At 43.7% G+C, this 15000-nt stretch overlaps 1 non-coding gene across 1 annotated transcript; it reads right to left on the bottom strand.

Annotated features, from left to right (window-relative positions):
• Positions 1 to 14096: 14096 nt before the first annotated feature.
• On the bottom strand, positions 14097 to 14169 carry TRNAV-AAC (transfer RNA valine (anticodon AAC)). Its single transcript has one exon. It is a non-coding gene; the product is annotated as a tRNA-Val (tRNA).
• Between the last annotated feature and the right edge of the window lie 831 nt (positions 14170 to 15000).

Here is a 15000-nt window from a genome sequence, read left to right as displayed (position 1 = left end):
CCATGGTGAATCACACACACACATACACATGTTTAGCGTCGATGATATAAAGTTCTTTATGAATTTCTTTTTCATTAAATGTTGAGTAGTTTGTATTGTCTTGTGTTGTGCCTGTTGGCCTTATGTCAGAGCCAAAAAGGACAAAATGACAACATTTTGAATCTGTTTCACTTATTGGCTGGTAGGAGTAGGAGGAATAGGAAGGAGAGAAGGAAGGGGACGAGGAGGAAGAGGAGAATGAGGAGGAGGAGAATGAGGAGGAGGAGGAGGAGGATGTGGACGAGGAGAAAGAGAAGAATGTGGATGAGGAGGAAGAAGAAGAGGAGGAGGTGGAAGAGGAGAAAGAGGAAGAGGGGAGCAGTCACTGGATGTCAGCTCTGTCCGGAAACCGTGTGCCAACCCCTAGGGGTTGCACAGCTAGACAGAAGTGAAGGCGTTAATGTAATTTGAAGGCGAGGAGTGGATAGCTGCTTCTCTCGGAATTTTTGTTCCAGAGGGGCGTGCAGGCTTCCATCTGGAAGCAAATATATTTGGAGACAAAATGTGGCGCCGAAGAAGTGGAGGCGCAGAAACTATCCAGAAGTCTTCAAAAAAGAAGAAAAAAAAAAAAAAAAATCTGGTCCGTAAGCTAGGTGGAGGTGCAGAAACTATGCAGAAGAGTTAAAAAAAGAAAAGAAAATAGAAAAAAATCTGGTCCGTAGGTGGAGGTGCAGAAGCTATGCAGAAGAGTAAAAAAAAAAAAAAAAAAAAAAAAAAAATCTGGTCCGTAGGTGGAGGTGCAGAAGCTATGCAGAAGAGTAAAAAAAAAAAAAAAAAAAATCTGGTCCGTAGGTGGAGATGCACAGGCTATGTCGAAGTGTCTTCAAAAGAAAAGAAAAGAAAGAAAAATATATATATATATGTGATCCGTAGTGGTTCCGACATACAGATTGCTTCAGGTGAAGAGAATCATTTGGCTTTCGAAAGAGTAAACCGTTCGAGTAGGATAATGAAATATTTAATTAATTTCTTTGACGCTTTTTCTCTCTCGTTATTTTCCATTTCCCCCCTTTTGGTTGAGGCCATTATGTTCCTTTTAATCTTTCCTGCGGCTAATTTCTCCTCTAATCTCTCTCTCCTCTCTCTCTCTCTCTCTCTTTAATGCTTTTTTTACTTCTCGTTTCTAATCGTCTTCGCTTTTTTAATTACGCCTTTCGCTTCGTTATTGTCCCAACTCTCTTCTTCTTCTTCTTCTTTTCGTTCTCTTATTATTCATTTTCTTCCTTCTTCACTTCCGGCTTTCTCTTCCTTCGGCTTTATCACTTCCCTCCAGTTTCTTGTCGTTCTTCTCCGCCTCCCCCTTCCCTCTCTTCTTCCTCTTATATTTTCCGTTTTTATCATCTTCCTCTTCCTCCTCCCCTTCTATTTTTCTCTCCTCTTCCTCCCCCTCCTCCACTATTTTTTCCTCCTCCTCCTCTTCTATTTTTCTTTCCTCTTCCTCCCCTCCTCCTCTTCAATTTTTCCCTCCTCATCCCCTTCCTCTTGTATTTCTCCTTCCTCCTCCTCTACTCTTCTATTTTCCCCCTCCTCCTCCTCCTCTACTCTTCTATTTTCCCCCTCCTCCTCCTCCTCCTCTCTTCTATTTTCCCCTCTTCCTCCCCTTCCTCTAGCATTTCTCCTTCCTCCTCCTCTCCTTTTCTATTTCCCCTCCTCCTCCTCCTCCCCCTCCTATTTTTCCTCCTCCTCTTTCTCATTTTTTCTCTACTTCTATCTTCCTTTTCCCTCCTCTTCTTCCTCCTCCCCCTACTTCCTCATCCTTTCCTTACTCTTCTCAATTTCCCTCCTCCTCCTCCTCCTCCTCTTCTCCCTCCTCCTCCCCTCGCCTCTGGCACGCATTACGTCTAGCTTGATGCAAATGGCGGATCGATTAATGAGAGACTTTAATTCAAGTCTAAGGTTACATGAACTCTATTACGCCGTCAGGTCTTCGAGGAAACTGTCCCCCCACACGTCCCCTTCCTTCCACCTATGTGCCCAGTCCCCCTCACAGTCAGCATCCCATTCCTTCATTGGTGGTATTGACAGCATAAGCTTTATGCTGGAACCCAGCATTCTGTTATGATTAGATACTAATCTAAAATAAATAAATGAATAAATGAATAAATGAATAAATGAATAAATAAATAAATAAAAGCTCTTTCGACTACTTTCCCTCCGTTATGCTTCTATCACTCCTGAGACCCTTGGCGACGTAGGCGACACAGACGACGCAGGCGACGTAGGAAACGCAGCACAGCAAAAGCCAGACTTCTTGTTGCTGAACTAAAGTACAGTTTGAACTTCTCTCTCACTGGAAATGCTGAGTTAGTACATCTAGAAGCATTTCAACTGAGAAAGAATTTCAAACTGAACTTCAATTCAGCAACAGAAAGTCTGCCTTTACTCTGTGCTGCGTCGCCTGTGTCACCTGCGTCGCCTGTGTTGCCTGCGTCGCCTGTATTACTTGTATTAGCTGGTCTTTTTGCTATTTGTATTGCTTGTATTATCTGGTATTCTTGCTCTTTGTATTACTTGTATTACCTGGTCTTCGTCTTCTTTATATTATTTGTATTATCTAGTGTTCTGGCTCTTAGTATTAATTGTATTATGTGGTCATTATATTCTTTCAAAGTTTGTGGACAAATCTGACGGAGTTTAAAAATTATGAGGTGTAAAAATCATTTACGGAAAAAAATACGAGTACACAAATGTTAACAGGTGCAACAATATATATATATATATATATATATATATATATATATATATATATGTAGGTGTTGTGTGTGTGAGCTCAGGAAACAGAAGGAGGTGTCGCCGGTTGCCATTTCTATGAGAAGAAAACAAAGGACAAAAAGTTGAAGCCCACAAAGAGACGCTGATCCAGGTCCAGAGATCAAGTGCCATCCACTCGGGGCCGCACCTTAATGCGGAAGTGATTGTTCATGCGGCCTGAAGACAAGCGCCGAGGAGATGATCCTATGAGACGTCCGTCTCAAAAACTGTCAAATTTTATATCTTCCAATCTTCATTCCAGCCTTGAATTTCGTGTGTACTGGTAGCTGGTCTCATCTTCGCTTCGCTCAGGGTTCGAATCCCGCACTCCTTTCCAATTCCCAGCAGTCTAAACGCATAACAGGGCAATAGTGAAGTCTTCGGCCGCATCTAAGGATTACAAAGACGGAGCATGCCGACAGGAGACCATTTGATCTATATCTAGGTCGGATGCGAAAAAAAATATTAATGATAAATAAACAAATAAACAAACAAATGAATGAACAAATAAAAACTATAATAATGGCGTAGGCTCCTCACCTTACTACCCCTCTTCTTCCTCCTCCTCCTCCTCTTCCTCTGCCTCCTCGTGGTCTTCCTCCACCTCCTTCGTCCTCCTCTTCCTCTGCCTCCTCGTGGTCTTCCTTCTTCCGCACCCACCCCTCCACCTCCTTCCTCCTCCTCTTCCCCCTCCTCCCCCACAGTGCATGTTCACATCTGTTTACACTCTGCTGGCTGATGAGCCGCGTCGGGAGCTGTTTTATCCTTAATGCGGGTTTGCGTCCGCGTGGCAGCACAGGAGGAGGAGGAGGAGGAGGAGGAGGAGGAAGAGGAGGAGGAGGAAAGGAGAAGGAGGACGAAGTGAAAGAGGAAGAGGCAGATAAGGAAGAAGAGGAGGAGGAGGAGGAGGAAGAGGAGGAGGAGGAAGAGGAGCAGGAGGTGGAGCAGGAGGATGAGAAGGAAGAGAAGGAAAAGAAAAGTAGGAGGAGGAGGAAGAGGAAGAGGGGAGGAGGACGAGTAGAAAAAGGAGAAGTGGAAGAGTAAGAGGAGGAAGAGGAGAAGGAAGAGAAGAAGAAGGAACTGGAAGTGGAAGAGGAAGAGGGGAGGGAGGAGGAATGGATGAAATTAAAGAAAGAAAAGAGCAGCAGGAAGTGGAGGAGGTGGAAGAGGAGGAGGAGGAGGAGGAGGAGGAGGAGGAGGAGGGGATGAAAGAAAAGAAAGAAAAGAAACGGGGAGAGTAAGAGGAGAAAGAAGAGGAAGACAAGTAGGAGGGGAAGGGGAAGAAAAAGGGGGAGGAGCTAGGGGGAAGAGGAAGAAGGGGGAAGAGGAAGAAGAGGAAAGAAGGGGAGGTGAAGGGGAGGAGGTATGGGGAAGAGAAAGAAAGGGGAAGGGGAGGAGAAAGGGGAGAAGCATCAGCAGCTGTAGGAGGAAGAGGAGGAGGAGGAGGAGGAGGAAGAGCATCAGCAGCAGAAGTAGGAGGAGGAGAAGAAGGAAGAGGAGATGCGTCTTCCAGGTGGAGAGCCCATGATGTGAGGAAGCGGTGATGGAGGTGGTGGTGGAGCAGGTGGAGGAAGACTTGGAGGAGGTGGTGTAAGAGGTGGAGGTGATGGTGGTGGAGGTGGTGGAGTAGGTAGTGGTGGAGGAGGAGGTGGAAGAGTAGGTAGTGGTGGAGTAGGTGATGGTGGAGTAGGAGGTGGAGGACGAGGTGGTGGTGGTGGAAGAGAATGTGGAGGAGGAGGTGGTGTAAAAGGTGGAGGTAAAAGAAGTGGTGGTGGAATTGGTGGAGGAGGAGGTGAAGTTGATGGAGTTGATGGAGGCGGAGGTGGAGGAAGTGGGGATGAAAGTGGAGGAGGTGGTGAACGTGGAGGAGGAGGAGGAGGACGAGGAGGAGGAGGACGAGGAGGAGGAGGAGGAGGAGGAGGAGGAGGGTAAGGAAAACGGTACAAGAAGAAAATCCTTTTTCCGACAAAAGTCTTGTCGATCTGAAGAAGAACTTACATATCTCACGCTCTGCCTATTTTCTGTTATATATAAATATACAGTTGACCTATTTATTTATCTATTATCTATTTATCTATAATTCATTTATTTACTATTAATCTACACATCGAAATAACGTCTTCCAGGTGGAGAGCCCATGATGCGAGGAAGCTGAGGCGGAGGAGCAGGTGCAGGGTGGAGGAGGTGGAGCAGGTGGTGGTGGAGGTGGAGGAGGGGGTGGAGGAGGAAGTGGAGGCGATGGTGGTGGAGGTGAAGGAGGAGGTGGTGGTGGAGGAGGTGGTGGTGGTGGTGGTGGAGGAGGTGGAGGAGGAAGTGGAGGAGAAGGTAGTGGAGGTGGAAGAGGTGGTGATGGAGGAGGAGGTGGTTGTGGGGAGGAGATGGTGGTGGAGGTGGTGTAAGTGGAGGTGGAGATGGAAGTGGAGGAGGTGGTGAACGTGGTGGAGGAAGAAGAGGAGGAGTAGGTTCAGGAAAACGGTACAAGAAGAAAATCCTTTTTCCCGACAGAAGTCTTGTCGATCTGAAGAAGAACTTACAATCTCACGCTCTGCCTACTTCTTGTGACATATTTACTATTTATCTATTTATTGATTCATCTATTTATTCATTATTCATTCGTTTACTATTAACCTATTCATCGAAATAACCATTTACCTATTTACCTCTTCGCGTTAACACCATTTACCTATTTACCTCTTCGCGTTCACACCATTTGCCTATTTACCTCTTCGCGTTAACACCATTTACCTATTTACCTCTTCGCGTTAACACCATTTACCAATTCCATTCTCATTCTAACTCATATTTTCTCATGATCATATCATACCGTAACAATCTTCATTCATATTATAGGAACGAATCGATTGCTAGATTAGATTTATCTCCGGTTCCTGGTGGTACTCTTTCCCCTTTCGTTGTGGATGCCGTCACGTGATTTAATTCAATTTTGTGACATCCTATTGGTAGGATAGAGCGTCCTGATTCATTTCTTTCGTATTGGGTGGCACGTTTCCTTTTGAAGAAGAAGAAGAAAAAGAAGAAAATAAAGAGAAAGACAAGGAAGAAGAAATGGAAGAAAATGACAAGGAAGAAGTCAAGAAAGACAAGGAAGAAAAGACTACAAAGAAGAAGAAAAAGAAAAAGATAAGAAATAAGAAAAGAAAAATAAGGAAGAAGAGAAAGAAAAGGTCAAGGAAGATGAAAATAAAGACTAGGAAGAGGAAGAGGATGACGAAGAAGAAGAAAAGAAAGATAGGGAAGAAGACGAGGAAGAAAAAGGCAAGGAAGAAGAGGAAGAAGAATACGACGAAGGGGGAGGAGGAGAGGAAGAAGAAGAAGGAGGAGAGGAAGAAGAAGAAGAAGGAGGAGATGAAGAAGGAGGAGGAAGGAAGAAGAATAAAAAGAAGAAAGAGAAACACTAGGAGGAGGAGAAGGAGAGGAGGAAGAATTAGGAAGAGGAAAAGAGGAAGAAGAAAAAGACGAAGAAAAAGAAGATGAAGAAGAAGAAAATAATAAAAAGAAGGAGAAGAAGACGAAGAAGAAAAAGAAAAAAAGAAGAAAAAAGAAAGACGAAGAAGTGGAAGAAAAAGAAGACGAAGAAGATGAGGAGGAAGAAAATTACTACTTTATTCTGTCTGCCTCCAAGCGATTCTATTCACTCGAAAGAACATCCCGTCCCGCCTTAGCCCAAGAGATCTATGGAGGTCTTCACCCCGACCTTGATCTGAAGACTCTGACCGCGCTCTCGAAGGCCACGAAGTCTTAGAACGCCGAGCCAACTTTGTGCATTTTCTTCCGATCTTCGATCTTATTTCTACGAAGTTCCATGACCATATGGGGGTTTCCGGGAGGGGGACGGAGGGTCTGGGGGTAGGGGGGAGGAAATTAAGGACAAAATTGCGGCCCTTAATCCTTTCAGCCGACTTCGGAGGATCTTGCACGACGAAGAGGGAACGCAAGAGGAAGGTGAGGGTGAGACGAGGAAGAAGAAGAATGAGAAGAGGAGGAAGAAAAAGGTGAGGAGTATGGAGAAGAATATGAAGAAAAGGAAGAACAAGCAGAAAAAGAAAGGGACGAAAAAGGAGAAAAAAAAAGAAATGAAGAGAAAGAAGGGGAATGAAAAGATAAAAGAGATGAAGAAGACGAAAAACTGTTTCATTCAGGACCTCAGGAAGACCCACACGCCAATATAAAACAGCAGAGTGGGTAACACCAGATATGATTAAAATCTTGTGTTTCCCAAAACAAGTTCTGTAAGACGATGTTTCCCAACCAGGAGTCCGCAGAAACCAACCAAAAGGTTCTGCAGGACGGGAAATTCAACATTTTAGAGTTAATCCTATCATAGCTCAGTTTCATATAATTCATAATTATACAGTGTGTCTTAATCGAGATGTTCAGTTATTTTCTAGCTTCCCCTGGCTAGTTACGTCTGTCAGAATGTGGCGGTAAGCTGTATAATATAACGTTTCTATCTCTAAATGCTTAGAAAAAGTAACTATATCCTATCTAATCCCGTATCTAGGTGTCCTCTGAACATACAAGTCGATGTACAGCATCCACAAAACTAGAAAATATGAGAAATTCTGCTCTAAGGTTACATCATCGTAGTCTAGCACTTATGCCCCACCCCTAAGGCTTCGAGACTCCCTATTGGTGGATTTTATTATTAAGCCCCACCCCCTCAGGTAGTATCGAGGTTCTTGATTGGTGACTTTCATTATGAAGCCCCACCCACTCAGGTAGTTTTGGAATTCTTGACTGGCCTTCTTTATTAAGCTCCACCCACTCAGGAAGCTTCGAGACTCCTGATTGGTGGATTTCATTATGAAGTGTCGAGACTGGTGGATTTCATTTTGGGGTTCCTCACCTCAAGTAGGTATGAGATTCCAGAATGGTGGAGCTCATTATAAAACCCCACCCCTAAGGTAGTTTCGAGATTCCTGATTGGTGGAGTTCATTATTACCCAGACACAGACACAAAAAAAAAAAAGGAAAAAAAAAAAGGTGTCTGCAGCTGAATGTCTTGCAAGATTGACGTGAGAGAGGATCATCGCCCGAGCTCATCAATCTTGAAAAAAAAGTCAACATCCTCATCTCCATCTGGAGGTGCAGTCCCGATGGGCTGACACTCGGTCTCCGGGATGGGCCCATGACGTCTATCAAATGACTGTACGTCCTTTACCTTTTCGAGTACAATAATCTAACGTTTCTTCCCGGAGAGCTCTATGGGAGAACCTCTGAATTCCCAATTAACGAAAATCGAAGCTCGTTACTGTTATCAAACCCTCTACAGCCAACCACAAGCACTCTTATAACAAAACCCCCTTCAGTGGAGCTTCTGTGAGGTCTATAAGGACTAATTTACGACCTTTTGGGCTTAAAAATGGTCTTTACGGTCACGGGGTCATTCATCATCGATATCATCACAACCACCATTCTTTCACGATATCTTAGGGAGAAACCCCCAACGGCCTTTCGGAAGACCATAAGTATAATTCATTTCAAATACTTGCAATTATAATTCATTTACCTCATTACGACGGGAATTATTCATTCACAAAAATTCTGATCGAAATCCATTTATATCTTCAAGTCAAGAATGAGATATGGGAGACCTGGAGGATAATTCTTATATGAAGGATTTGTCATTATCGCCTATGGACCCTAAGGATACGAGGACAGTTAATGTGTGTGTGTGTGATTCACCATTGTCTTGGATCACGTGCTGGACTCGTGATCGACAGCTATTTCCCTACCGGAAGAGAGCTCAGAACTCATAATGTGTGTGTGTGTGATTCACCATTGTCTTGGATCACGTGTTGGACTAGTGATCGACAGTTATTTCCTTCCCGGAAGAGAGCTCAGAACTCATAATGTGTGTGTGTGTGTGTGTGTGTGTGTGTGTGTGTGTGTGTGTGTGTGTGTGTGTGTGTTGGACTCGTGATCGACAGCTATATCCTTTCCGGAAGAGAGCTCAGAGCTCGTGTGTGTGTATGTGTGTGTGTGTGTGTGTGTGTGTGTGTGTGTGTGTGTGTGTGTGTGATTAACCATTTCTTGGATTACGTGTTGGACTCGTGATCGACAGCTATTTCCTTACCGGAAGAGAGCTCAGAGCTCATGTGTGTGTGTGTGTGTTGAACTCGTGATCGACAGCTATTTTCTTCCCTGAAGAGAGCTCAGATTTCATAATGTATGTATGTGTGTGTGAAGTCTTGGATCACGTGCTGGACTCGTGATCGACAGCTATTTCCCTACCGGAAGAGAGCTCAGAACTCATAATGTGTGTGTGTGTGATTCACCATTGTCTTGGATCACGTGTTGGACTAGTGATCGACAGTTATTTCCTTCCCGGAAGAGAGCTCAGAACTCATAATGTGTGTGTGTGTGTGTGTGTGTGTGATTTACCATTGTCTTGAATTACGTGTTGGACTTGTGATCGACAGCTATTTTCTTCCCGGAAGAGTGCTCAGAACTCATAATGTGTGTGTGTGATTCACCATTGTCTTGGATCACGTGTTGGACTCGTGATCGACAGCTATTTCCTTACGGAAGAGAGCTCAGAACTCATAATGTATGTGTGTGTGTGTGTGTGTGTGTGTGTGTGTGTGTGTGTGTGTGTGTGTGTGTGTGTGCATAACTCATTGTCTTGGATTACGTGTTGGACTTGTGATCGACAGCTATTTCCTTACCGGAAGAGAGCTCAGAGCTCATGTGTGTGTGTGTTGAACTCGTGATCGACAGCTATTTTCTTCCCTGAAGAGAGCTCAGATTTCATAATGTATGTATGTGTGTGTGTGATTCACCATTAGTCTTGAATCACGAATTGGACTCGTGATCGACAGCTATTTCCTTCCTGGAAGAGAGCTCAGAACTCATAGTGTGTGTGTGTGCATATGTGTGTGTGTTTGTATGATTCACTTGGTTCACGTGTTGGACTAGTGATCGACAGTTATTTCCTTCCCGGAAGAGAGCTCAGAACTCATAATGTGTGTGTGTGTGTGTGTGTGTGTGTGTGTGTGTGTGTGTGTGTGTGTGTGATTTACCATTGTCTTGAATTACGTGTTGGACTTGTGATCGACAGCTATTTTCTTCCCGGAAGAGTGCTCAGAACTCATAATGTGTGTGTGTGTATGTGTGTGTGTGTGTGATTCACCATTGTCTTGGATCACGTGTTGGACTCGTGATCGACAGCTATTTCCTTACGGAAGAGAGCTCAGAACTCATAATGTATGTGTGTGTGATTCACCATTGTCTTGGATTACGTGTTGGACTCGTGATCGACAGCTATTTCCTTACCGGAAGAGAGCTCAGAGCTCATGTGTGTGTGTGTTGAACTCGTGATCGACAGCTATTTTCTTCCCTGAAGAGAGCTCAGATTTCATAATGTATGTATGTGTGTGTGTGATTCACCATTAGTCTTGAATCACGAATTGGACTCGTGATCGACAGCTATTTCCCTCCCGCAAGAGAGCTCAGAGTTCATATATGATCGATCTATGGGTAATGCTGTGACCTTACACGCGCGCGTGCGCACACACACACTCAATTTCCAGCCCACGAGAGTTGGAGTAACGACTCGCAGCGGAGCGATACTGAAATTATTTCAGCCCTGGGAGGGACTCGAACCCGGACCGCCGTAGTGGCGGCCGGGAACTCTAACCAACACACCATCGAGTCGTGTGTGTGTGTGTGTGTGTGTGTGTGTGTGTGTGTGTGTGTGTGTGTGTGTGTGCACGCGCGTACGTGTGAGTACATTTACCAAATTGTATCTACCTCATAGTACACAGGAAAATAACACCCCAACATAAGAGCGAACTGACCCCCCCTCCCCAACGACAGGATGGGGGGAGGAGGGGGGAGTATTAGCTCCCCCCTCCTCCCCACCACCCTCCCCAGTCCCCAACAAAGGACCGTAGTGAGTCTAAGTAAAACCTTTGTAAGGGAACTTGGCAGAAAATGTATTTTTGCTCGTCGGTCTGATCGACTCGTGTTGTTAGCGGGAGAGCCTTCTTCTTCTTCTTCTTCGTCTTCTTCTTCCGGCGACCGGACCCGGAGAGCGCCTTACTTAGCGGTATTGTCCCCTTGCTTGCTCGTTAGCAAATTTGCTTCCATCTTCTTAAGTTGATAGCTTTGGATGTTTTTGCCAAAAATGATGACAATGTTACCACCACCACCAACAATAACAATAATAATAATAATAAAGATAGACATAATAATATAAGAGTAATAGTAATAATATTAACGTTCATAAGTAAAAATAACATCAATAATAATAATAAACAATAATAATAACAGCAATAAGAGTAATAACAATTACAGCTATAACTGAACAATAGGCCTTCGATACAGTCAGCATCAGTTAGACAATTTTTTTTCTTAAAAACAAAGAGGCTCCGCCCACCACTGTGACGTCACTGGAGGAGGCGGCACCATCCCGACACGAAGAGACGGCGGCGGCCAATGGCGGGCCAAGACCGGGGGAAGGGGGCGGAGCCTCTGACATTATGAAAATGAATGGACGATACTATTTGCATGTAACTTGTAGTACATATTCACGGACCAGGTGCCCCTCCCCTCCAAGGAGGAGGAGGAGGAGGAGGAGGAGGAGGAGGAAGATAATGATGAGGACGAAGACCAAAAGTTTAAACAAGAGCAGTCTTCTGCTCTTCAACCTCGATTGTGCTCTCAACTTTGAACATATTTCGTGAACTGCATATCTTGTGTGTGTACGTGTGTGTGTGTACGTGTGTGTGTGTGTGTGTGTGTGTGTGTGTGTGTGTGTGTGCGAGACTATGATTATGTATCGTTCATAAATCAACTTTTCAAAAACCAGCATCACATAATACACACACACACACACACACACATATATATATATATATATATATATATATATATATATATAATATATATATATATTATATATATATATATGGGGTGCCATAAAGATGAATAAAAAAACAGTCCATTTCTTGCAAATACAGGGTTTATTACAAGGGGATGGGAACTTATCACTCTTTGCTCCAACATAGACAAGTAACGTATGACATGCCCGTAGGGAAGCCAGTGAAAACCTCTGAAGTATTGATTGGATGCATAACTATACAGCCAATACCTCAGTTCTGAGTAAGACAAAGTAAAAAAAAACAAGAAAAAAAAAAAAAAAAAAACACTGAAGTATTGAATTGATGCATAATAACTGTACAGCCAATACTTCAGTACAAAGGAAAAAAAGGAAACCTCTGAAGTATTGAATGGATGCATGATAACTATACAGCCAATACCTCAGTACTAAGAAAAAATCTGAAGTACTGAATGGACGCAAAACGAAGAAAAAAAACAAAAAACTCTGAAGTATTGAATGGATGCATAACTATACAGCCAATGCTTCGTTGCAGAGGAAGACAAAGTTATAAAAAAATAAAAAAATAAAAAAAATAAATGTATGCACCTAAAGTAATTAGTCTTTTCTCACGTGGTTGGCACTGGTTGGCACCTTACCCCCGTGGCACCCGTCATTCCACATTCAACACAACGAGGACATCAATTAGCGCGAATTTCTTGTGCGGGAACCTGGTAATTGCTTTGGGGGGGGAGAAAGGGGGAGAAGGGGGAAGGGGGATCACGCAGGTTCTTGTTCAGGGATTCCGTAATTGCTTTAGGGTGATCACGCAAAACCGCCAATTTTAGTCCCCCCCACCTCATCTCTCTTCCCCCCCACCGCTCCCATTTGGCACAAAAATATCTAATCCCCCCCAACCCGCCCCCGCTAAGCATCCCCCCTCAGTTCTTGTCTCCCATGGTATCTTTATATTTTCTATTTATTTTACTTTTTCTTTTTTTTGCAAATATAGTCTGTTCATTTTGGTAATATCAGATTGGCTCCTCCCCTTATCCCTTATCTTGGCCTCTGATTGGTAGCAATGTCTTCAAGTGGAGGGCGAGGCTCAGTCGGAGAGCCACACGAAGTTCATGATTTTTTTTTTTTTTTTTTTTTTTCCAGTCCCGGAAGGTGGCTGGTGACCACCACTACAGCACTATTCCAGACACGCATACAAGACCCATAATTCACGAAAACTATACATCCGTTTCCTCAAAGAATTATGTATCTGTCAGAACCGAATAAAACGTAAAATTTCGGCAGAAACTTGGTCCAGATGTCTGGTGGTCCTCTGGAGGGATCAGAAGATGGCTGGGGACCACTACAGCACTATTCCAGACACCTACACAAGACCCATAATCCACGAAAACTTTGCAAATATTATATATTGTACTTTCAATTTTATATACATATTTTTCTTAGTATCAAACGTATTTTTGTATACACGTGTTTCCTCAAAAATTTTTGTATCTGTCAGAACCGAAGAAAACGTAAAATTTTGGCAGAAACTTGGTCCAGATGTCTGGTGGGCCTCTGGAAGGATCGAGGAGTACGATGGCTCATAAGAATGCTAATTGAAAACGTGCCTCAAGTACGATGAAGTGATCTGCACCACAACGTCAGTCCATCAGTCCCCACTGCGCATGCGCGAAAAAAATATTAAATGTGATTTAAATGCTTCCTGCGTATCGGATAAAAATCAGTGTGTGTGTGTGTGTGTGTGTGTGTGTGTGTGTGTGTGTGTGTGTGTGTGTGTGTGTGTGTGTGTGTGTGTGTGTGTGTGTGTGTGTGAGACAGAGATATAGATAGATAGATAGATAGATAGATAGAGAGAGAGAGAGAGAGCGAGCGAGAGAAAGTGTCTGTGTGTGTGTGAAAGAGAGCGAGCGAGAGAGAGAGAGAGAGAGAGAGAGAGAGAGAGAGAGAGAGAGAGAGAGAGAGAGAGAGAGTGTGTGTGTGTGTGTGTGTGTGTGTGTGTGTGTGTGTGTGTGTGTGTGTGTGAGAGAGAGAGAGAGAGAGAGAGAGAGAGCGAGAGAGAAAGAGTGGGTGTGTGTGTGTGTATGTGAGTGAGATAGAGCGAGTGTGTGTGTGTGTGTGTGTGTGTGTGTGTGTGTGTGTGTGTGTGTGTGTGTGTGTGTGTGTGTGTGTGTGTGTGTGTGTGTGTGTGTGTGCATGCGTGTGTGTGTGTCCGTGCGTATATGCTTGTGTGTCCGTGCGTATATGCTTGTGTGTCCGTGCGTGCGTATGTGTGTGTGTGTCCGTGCGTGTGTATGTGTGCGTGTCCGTGCGTGTGCATGTGCTTGTGTGTGCGCGCGCGCACGTGCGTGTGTGTGCGCACAAGCGTGCCCCATGCGTATATACTAATGTTGCCGATGGACGGAATGATGCCAACCCTCTTATTAAAGAAATTAGAGAAAAAAAGATCTGTGCTCACCAGGGCTCGAACCTGGGACCTTCTGTGTGTTAGACAGATGTGATAACCACTACACCATGAGCACTTACTTGCAAAGAGACAAATATAGCATTATGATATCAGTGAAGGATGAATATAAGATGTCGCTCATTGATAGTGTGTCCGCGTAGTATTAAATTTCAAAGAAGTTTTCTTGTGTCAATTTAAAATGTATTTGTTACATAGTTACATTCGAACTATTTGACAATAGTTTCAATAATTCAGGTATTGTTATCTTGTATGTGATTGTATTTGAAAATATCTATATCAAACGAATCTACAAATGATAAAACGGTAGAGATGCGTGTATACACGCATTAGTACGTAAGCGTATGTGTGTGTGTGTGTGTGTGTGTGTGTGTGTGTGTGTGCGCGCGCGCATACGCCTATATTTAAATTTTGTGCATATCCACATAAATATGCATCTTCTTGTGGTTTGTACATAAATTTATCCAAATGATCAAATTCTTCTTCGACTTATCACTCATCACGTTCTATCAGTCGCAGACATGAAGACGAAACCCAAAATAAATTATCTTTGATTAACTTTGATGATTGAATTCAACGATAAGAACCCAGAGGAAGGAGTAGGCGGGGGCTGTACCTCGTATGACGTCATAAATCGTCACATATTCTGAGACTTTGTGAGTTTGAGAAATCTTATCTCAAATTTGGCCTTGGTGACATCCAAGGCTGAACCGCTGGGTTATTCTGAACTCATATAAGACACAAAGGACTCACATACTCATATAAGACACAAAGGACTCACAAACTCATATAAGACACAAAGGACTCACAAACTCATATGTCACAAAGGACTCACAAACTCATATGACACAAATTATTCACAAACTCACATAAGACACAAAGGACTCAC

The sequence above is a fragment of the Oratosquilla oratoria genome, chromosome 18 (assembly GCF_046742065.1).
Source record: "Oratosquilla oratoria isolate Oo_2021 chromosome 18, ASM4674206v1, whole genome shotgun sequence".
In the NCBI taxonomy this organism is placed as follows: Eukaryota; Metazoa; Arthropoda; class Malacostraca; order Stomatopoda; family Squillidae; genus Oratosquilla; species Oratosquilla oratoria.
The sequence above is the reverse complement of the archived record's forward strand: the minus strand, read 5'-3'. Positions and strand labels throughout refer to the sequence as shown.